Genomic DNA, 6,000 nt, shown 5'->3' on the forward strand with positions numbered 1-6,000 from the left:
GAGAAAAATAGACAGAAAACAACACAAGGAGAGAGTTATGTTTATAGATGTGGAGTGGTCAGGGACAGGTTACATTACATAGATATATCCAGTATGGTCTTCCTGTCTGGTTCACATAACTATCTAGGACAGAGTACCCCCCCCCCTTCCCCCTCACACACACACGCACACATACACACACATACACTCTTGTTTAAAACTATGACTCAATGTTTTGGTCTCAGTGCCTCACTTTACCACCAAAGTAGCTACAGTATTCCATTTAGATTAGCAAGCAGAAGGGAAAGATTACACACACACACACACCTTTTATGGGGTTTCCTTACTTTGTTTTTGAGTGTGTTCTTAAAGAGGTTTGTTATTGGAAACAAAATAAACACTAAGCTATAGAGATTTAAATGACCAGCCTTTTACTCTAGACGTCTAAACAGAAGCGTGCAACTTTACGGTGAAGTGAACATGGTATTAGAGGTCGACCGGTTAATCGGAATGGCTGATTAATTAGGGCCGATTTCAAGTTTTCATAACAATCGGAAATCGGTATTTTTGGACACCGATTTTGCTGATTTTTAAATTGTATTATTATTTTTTATTTTTTATACCTTTATTTAACTAGGCAAGTCAGTTAAGAACACATTCTTATTTTCAATGACGGCCTAGGAACAGTGGGTTAACTGCCTTGTTCAGGGGCAGAACGACAGATTTTCACCTCGCCAGCTCGGGGGATCCAATCTTGCAACCTTACAGTTAAGTCCAACGCAATAACGACCTGCCTCTCTCTCGTTGCACTCCATGAGGAGACTGCCTGTTACGCGAATGCAGTAAGCCAAGGTAAGTTGCTAGCTAGCATTAAACTTATCTTATAAAAAAACAATCAATCATAATCACTAGTTAACTACACATGGTTGATGATATTACTAGATATTATCTAGCGTGTCCTGTGTTGCGTATAATCTGACTGGACATACGAGCATACAAGTATCTAAGTATCTGACTGAGTGGTGGTAGGCAGAAGCAGGCGCGTAAACATTTATTCAAAAAGTACTTTCGTGCGTTTTGCCGGCAGCTCTTCATTTTGCTTCAAGCATTGAGCTGTTTATGACTTCAAGCCTATCAACTGCCGAGATGAGGCTGGTGTAACCGAAGTGAAATGGCTAGCTAATTAGCGCACGCTAACAGCGTTTCAAAAGTCACTTGCTCTGAGCCTTCTAGTAGTTGTTCCCCATGCTCTGCATGGGTAACGCTGATTTGATGGTGGCTGTTGCCGTTGTGTTGCTGGTTCGAGCCCAGGGAGGAGCGAGGAGAGGGACGGAAGCTATACTGTTACACTGGCAATACTAAACTGCCTATAAGAACATCCAATAGTCAAAGGTTAATGAAATACAAATGGTATAGAGGGAAATAGTCCTATAACTCCTATAATAACTACAACCTAAAACTTCTTACCTGGGAATATTGAAGACTCATGTTAAAAGGAACCACCAGCTTTCATATGTTCTTATGTTTTGAGCAAGGAACTGAAACGTTCCTTGCACTTTTACTTTCTTCTCCAACACTTTGTTTTTGCATTATTTAAACCAAATTGAACATGTTTCATTATTTACTTGAGGCTAAATTGATTTGATTGATGTATTATATTAAGTTAAAATAAGTGTTCATTCAGTATTGTTGTAATTCTTATTTATATTACAAATAAATAAATAAGAATTGGCCGATTAATCGGTATCGGCTTTTTTGGTCCTCCAATAATTGGTATCAGTATCAGCGTTGAAAAATCATAATCGGTCGACCTCTACATGGTATACTGTCCAAATCCCAACTTTAGTGGTTTTATGAATACAGCTTTATACACATTATGCAGCTCAAGGGTCTGTAACAGCTGTACATTCAAAGACTGGCATGTGCAGGGGCACCTAAGAGCCAATGTAGGACCCCCCTTTCTTCCTATCCCCTCTTCTCGTCCCCTCTTCTCTCCTCCTCTCCTCCCCTCTTCTCCTCTCCTCCCCTCTCTCCCCCTTTCTTCTCCTCCTCTCCTTCTCTCTCCTCCTCTCCTCTCTTCTATTCCTCTCCTCTTCTCTCCTCCTTCTCTCCTCTCCACCTTTCTCCTCATCTCCGCTCCTCTCCTCCTTTTCTCTCCTCCCCTCCTCTCCTCTCTTCTCTTCTCCTCCCCTCTCCTCTTCTCATATCCTTTCCACTTCTCATCTCCTCCTTCTCTCCTCTCCACCATTCTCCACTCCTCCTTCTCTCCTCTCCACTCCACCTCCCATCTCCTTCCTGTCCTTTCCATTATCCTCTCCACCTCTTCTCTCCTCCTTCCCTCCTCCACTCCACTCCTCCTTCCCTCTCCACTCCACCTCTCATCTCCTCCCCTCCTTTCTTCTATCCTCCCCCTCTTTCCTCCTCCTCTACTTTCCTCCTTCTCTCTCCTCTCCTCCTTATCTTCTCTCTTCTCCACCTCTCCTCCCCTTTCCTCTCATCTCCTTCCCTCTCCTCACTACCTACCCCCTTGTCCTTCTCTCCTCCTCTATTCCTCCTCCTCTCCACCTCTCCTTGCCCTCCTCCTCTCCTGCCCTCTCCTCATTCTCTCCTCTCCACCTCTCTCCTCCTCCACCTCTCCTTGCCCCCCTCCTCTCCTGCCCTCTCCTCATTCTCTCCTCTCCACCTCTCTCCTCCTCTCCACCTCTCCTCTACCCCTCTCTCCTCGCCCCCTCTTCTCCCTCCCTACCTCTATAGGAAGCTGAGTGTGCAAGCAGGGTAGTCTAATGACAGGCTCTCTGTAAACTGACCACACTCATTATCAGTCTCTGCCGTAAATACAGACCAGGGCATTGCTGTCCCATAGCGGAAAACACACACACACACACAATCCTGTCTCCCCTCAACAATGCATGACTAACTACAGGAGAGGAGGGAGCAGGACTGTGCTGTGGGGAAAACGTTGCAGCAGTGTAAACGTAATCCCCAGCTCGGACATACAGTAGGGTAGAGGCATATAGCAGCGCATGCCTTGACACCGGTCCTCGATCAAAAGCTCAACACGGGGAACTAGGTGTGGAGTCTGAACTGGCCTGATAAGTGCACATCTGCCGTGCTTGGGATTCTGTCTGTACCGACTGTAGCCTACATATTTAGAGTTAGAAAGAAAAGGAGGAAAGAGATGAAATACCGTCATGGTTAATACCCATGTCATAAATAAGACTATGTATGATTTACCACTCCGACCAAATAGATGCTACTGTACTGTACATACCACATGATCCAATTCCACTCCGATCAAATAGATGCTACTGTACTGTACATACCACATGATCCAATTCCACTCCGATCAAATAGATGCTACTGTACTGTACATACCACATGATCCAATTCCACTCCGATCAAATAGATGTTACTGTACTGTACATACCACATGATCCAATTCCACTCCGATCAAATAGATGCTACTGTACTGTACATACCACATGATCCAATTCCATCAAATAGATGCTACTGTACTGTACATACCACATGATCCAAGTCCACTCCGATCAAATAGATGCTACTGTACTGTACATACCACATGATCCAATTCCACTCCGATCAAATAGATGCTACTGTACTGTACATACCACATGATCCAATTCCACTCCGATCAAATAGATGCTAGTGTACTGTACATACCACATGATCCAATTCCACTCCGATCAAATAGATGCTAGTGTACTGTACATACCACATGATCCAATTCCACTCCGATCAAATAGATGCTACTGTACTGTACATACCACATGATCCAATTCCACTCCGATCAAATAGATGCTAGTGTACTGTACATACCACATGATCCAATTCTGATGGTGGAAAAGGCTGAATTGCCAACACCCAACCGAATGCATTTAGTGTGGAAGTGGCAGTACAGGACAGATGGTAGGCCACTGTCCCTGCTGCCCTTGGATAACACCTGGGCTGTTTAGGTATACATGTATTCATTAGTATGACCATTATTATGGATGCGAATGTGATACACAGACAGTTGGCTACCTGGGGAGAGATACACACCAAAACACTCCACAACACAAACACGCAAACATGCATGCGCCCACACACACAGAAACGGCAAAAGTGTGTATGTTTATTGCATAAAAACACCATATTCTGTATATCTTCTTCTTGCATGCCAAGAGGATGACGTCAAAGTGACATTGCTGGTGTGATATTGTCCAAGAATGGTCACATGCAACGCACAGGTGTGACACACACACACACACACACACACACACACACACACACACACACACACACACACACACACACACACACACACACACACACACACACACACACACACACACACACACACACACACACACACACACACACACACACACACTGGACTATAAACCACCATGAAAACGTCTATAGCAAAGTATCAATGCTCAATCCTAAACTCGTGTTGCATTTCTCTTCTAACGATGTAAAACGAATAGTAAGACTATAATAGCGCAAACTAGTAATAACTACTGTAGGTCCCTGTCAGAGAGCATGAATCAAAGCGGATGAGCAGTATGCTACAATCGGAAATAGACAACAACTTACGCGTTGCTGCTTCTAGCGGACCTATTTCTAACACCAGTACCTCTCACCTTGTGACTTTGTAGTCCTGCAGTCAGTCCGCTCCCTCTCGCTCTCTCTTGCTTCACGTAGCCTAGTAAACTCGCCCTGGTAAATCACATCACGCTGCAATTAACACTCACTCTCTGACTGTATTCCTAGCCTACTTATTCCTCTTCTTTCAACGTTTCATGCTGAAGTATCGTCCGGTATAACCCCGGTTGTCCGTGTCTCTCATGCACGTAGAGAGACTGAGAGAGTTCAGGGGACTGTGTCACCGTGCCGTGGATCCCGATTCTCCAGTCCCTAAATGCATCCCTTATTCCTTTAAAGGGCCAAATGCAGGATCAGATTTCGCAGGGAGTCAAGCCCACTTGTGCCAGGAACTATGGTAGGAACTGCACAGGATATTGCATCAGAGCTCAACGCTGATTCTATTTGAGAATTGATTGTGTTGTAAGTGGTAGAAAGCTTATTACTATAGTATAAACAGAATATGAGAGGATGATCCGTTTTTCGGATCGAAACGTTCTCAATAAGTCGTCGAATTGGGAGCTTTAACAGTGTGCGGCCTTCTTGTTCTATACTGGTATTCTTTAATAGGCCAGCACCTATGTTTTTAATGATGATTGATGATGGTTTAAGTGTGTGCATTTGACTGCAAACGTTTCAATAAACTAGTAGTAACCTGAAATATTTCACGAATCAGTAGACTGTATTGTTTTGTTTATAAGTCTGTCCTCTGTGAGTATCCAGTATAGCCTTATGTCTTATTTCTGTTTATAATCACCTCAAGTTTTACTGGAAAGAAAGATTTTAGACTGTGGTGTGAGAGTGAACTATTAATGAATCATTAGCCAGGCTGTAAAAGTTTTGTGAGGGGATAATCAGGCCTGTTTTTGACCTGGGTTTCTACCGACTAAACACTACTTTGTTCCACCTCAGCGTCAGATACACACGGTAGCCTACAATACCTGCCCTAGTTCAGTCGATCTACCTGGTTTCAATGGTTTTAAGTCTGATATGAGATATTCACTGGTTTGTCAACAAATGTCGTTCCATCCGCAGAGCTGATGTTGAAGAGGTTTAATTCCATATAGATACATAAGCACATAGCAGTTGTCTTCAGTGAGTAAAGCGATGGTAGCCTGGTCCCAGATCTGTTTGTGCTGTCTTGTCATCACCTGTGGTCATTGTCATGTTTTGACACAACATAGGGCTGGCTGTCCAGGACAAAACATCTCGTAGAAGCCCATGACAATGACCATAGTAGTTGGCTATAGAGCACAAGCAGATCTGGGACCAGGCTAGAGCAATCTGGAAGTGTTTAGATTGTTGCATTGCGTGTGTAACAATGTTGCTTCCGTCCCTCTCTTTGCACCATACTGGGCTTGAACCAAGGACCCCTCT

At 43.9% G+C, this 6,000-nt stretch overlaps 1 protein-coding gene across 2 annotated transcripts in view; it reads right to left on the minus strand.

Annotated features, from left to right (window-relative positions):
• plekhh1 (pleckstrin homology domain containing, family H (with MyTH4 domain) member 1) overlaps positions 1–4,930 on the minus strand; it is a 72,251-nt gene extending 67,321 nt beyond the window's left edge. Inside the window, exon 1 of one of the 2 annotated variants that reach the window (XR_006832793.1) lies at positions 4,623–4,930. The gene's annotated coding sequence lies outside the window, so the exon portion shown is untranslated. The remainder of the gene's footprint in view (positions 1–4,622) is intronic. The other variant, XM_046308283.1, reaches the window with a different exon arrangement.
• Positions 4,931–6,000: the final 1,070 nt, after the last annotated feature.

This window comes from Oncorhynchus gorbuscha, linkage group LG17, assembly GCF_021184085.1.
Source record: "Oncorhynchus gorbuscha isolate QuinsamMale2020 ecotype Even-year linkage group LG17, OgorEven_v1.0, whole genome shotgun sequence".
Classification (NCBI taxonomy): domain Eukaryota; kingdom Metazoa; phylum Chordata; class Actinopteri; order Salmoniformes; family Salmonidae; genus Oncorhynchus; species Oncorhynchus gorbuscha.